The sequence below is a fragment of the Gastrolobium bilobum genome, unplaced genomic scaffold, assembly GCF_033153095.1.
Source record: "Gastrolobium bilobum isolate Gb01-03AN ecotype WA unplaced genomic scaffold, APGP_CSIRO_Gbil_v1 utg266059, whole genome shotgun sequence".
Taxonomy (NCBI): Eukaryota; Viridiplantae; Streptophyta; class Magnoliopsida; order Fabales; family Fabaceae; genus Gastrolobium; species Gastrolobium bilobum.
In genome coordinates this window covers 2,667-5,332 of record NW_026896541.1, presented here as the reverse complement: position 1 = coordinate 5,332, position 2,666 = coordinate 2,667, and positions in this window count along the sequence as shown.

The following is a 2,666-nucleotide window of genomic DNA, read 5'->3' as shown; positions in this document are numbered from 1 at the left end:
AACTTCGCACAGATTGTAATTATACCCAATTAACCCTTTTTTTTAAAATGTCATTAATCCTTGCTGCGTTGGTATTGTAAAAGTTTGGATACAGGGTATAACAATTTTTTCATTTAAATTTCAAATATATATGATCCTCCAACCACTACAACACTCACCATCTATTCGAAGTTCACACAATTCACCGTCACCTCCGAGGCTGAGAACCTAGCTAGACGTTTCAACTTCATCTCTCTTATGAGCATGTCTGCTCCCACTTCAATTCTCAAAGCCTAGCCCTCATCTACACCTTAAAACCCAACCAGCTGTCTTTTCCATTTAACGACATTTATGCCCTTCCTTTCCTTCAATGGCGTAACCTACGTTAGTTCCTCTCTCTCATTCCCGAGATATAAGACATTATGGTCTTAGGAAAGAGAGAGAAGAAATCAATGTTAATTTTAATCATTTTTGAATTTAAATTTTATATCTAGTATAAAAGCGTAAGTAATGCTGAACTTTTTTTTTTTGGGCCTTTTGATTTTTCGATAAATATAGAAAAAAACTTTAAATATCTTTTAAAATGAGGGTTAACAATTTTCATGTAAAAAATAGAGGAAATTTCATACAGTTGTCTCCACTAAAAGATGTTAAATTCTTTTCCCACCTATATCAACTTCAAATCTCGAAATTTCAAAAAAGAGAGAGAGTATATTAATGAACTTGTCTGCCACTAATTAATGCTGAACTCTTTTCTTTGGGTCTTTTGGTTTTTCGATAAATATAAAAAAAGCATTAAATGATTTTTAAAATGAGGGTTAACAATTCTAATGTAGAAAATAATAGAAATTTAATACAGTTGTCTCTTACTAAAAGATGTTAAATTCTTTTCACACCTATATCAACTTCAAATTTCGAAATTTCAAAAAAAGTGGGAAATTAATGCATATGTCTGCCACTAATTAATGCTGAACTCTTTTCTCGGGATCTTTTGGTTTTTTGATAAATATGCAAAAAAACATTAAATATTTTTTAAAATAAGAGTTAACAATTCTCATGTAGAAAATAATAGAAATTTAATACAGCTGTCTCTCACTAAAAGAAGTTAAACTCTTTTCCCACCTATACAATTTTGAATTTTGAATTCTAAAAAAGAAGTGAGATATTAATGCACCTGTCTACCACTAATTAATGCTGATTTTCACACTAACTATTTAGAATTATAAAAACATTATTAATGTTTTTGTTATTAATAATAAAAATGTATTAAATTGAAAAAAGAATACAAACCAAAAGAGCACTAACAGTACTTCTCTGCCTGAATCGCAAAATGACATACATACTTTAAGACTCTTCCTGAATCGCAATAACAACGCCAAGAATATTATAAGTCAATTTTTTTTGGTAGGCTATTATAAGTCAAATTAAACTTTTTATTAACGTAGACATTTACTTAGTTTTTATTATACGTCAAATGAAAGCTAGATAAAATCATCGGACATTATAAAACCAAGAATGATTGTGAAATATGATTTATCATTTACGTAGACATTTATTAACGTAGACATTTAATTTCAATAATTTATTCACATTTAATTTCGCTGGAGAAATAAAAAGAAAAGAATATATAATCAAAGGATACATAATAAAAGTCATACATAAAATAAAAATAAATAAGAAAAGGAAAGAATATATAATAATATATCTTTTTCGCTATTATGGAGCCACAATTGTGTGATGCATATTCAAATAAAAGAAAAAGAAAAAGAAAAAAAGGGAAGCTTCAAAATTGAAAAATCAAAAGAAGGTAACCCATATCTTCTTCCGTCTTTCACAGCTTACAACAACAAGTTTAGCTCTTCTTTGAAGATCTGCAAGCGCTTTCAAATAGTATAATAGTTGAAAGTGAACCCACCGTAAGGACGAAAATTGTTCACTTGTTTCCTCGCATTGAACATTGAGGACATATGCTTCCAAGCTCGTTTGCTAAACAAATGATCATCAAATCTACTTCCATGACCAACCCGCTCTAACAAAAGATAAACAAAATACCGATCCATCTCAGGTTCAAGATTGATTGCAAGAGATGAATTGGAAGAATCGAAAGAAAAATGAGAGAGAAGTGGGAAAATAAAAAAACCATAACAGATGTAGATCAGATCTAAGAAAAATATCCTATGAATTTACTTTTTAACTATTTTCACTTTAAAGCCATAACAGATGCAGATCTATCCATGCAAATTTTTGAACGCAAAGCTTCGAACATTATTCAATAAAAAAAAGTTCAGATTCACAAATCCAAAAGGAACAAAGAACAATGAACAATGAGATGCAGTGAGAAAATTTTGTTACGATTAAAACAAAAAAAAAATCTTACCGCTGCACCAAGAAAATGAGATGTGGTGGCAGTATTATGAATCCTTCCATCCTGAAAAAATGAATAAATCAGTCAGTATAAAATTTATGCAAACGAATTCATAGGGTTTGTTCATAAAGAAATAGAAAATTATACCAATAGAACAATCCCTACACACATGAACGAAAAAAAAATGCAAGCAAGACAAAAAGAAGAAGCAACACTTCCCTATTTATAGGCAAAGTCGTAATTTATTTATTTTAAAAAAAAATTTAGCTTATAGAATACACTTCACCATTACCAATGCAGAAAACAGTGGAGGAAACTTAAT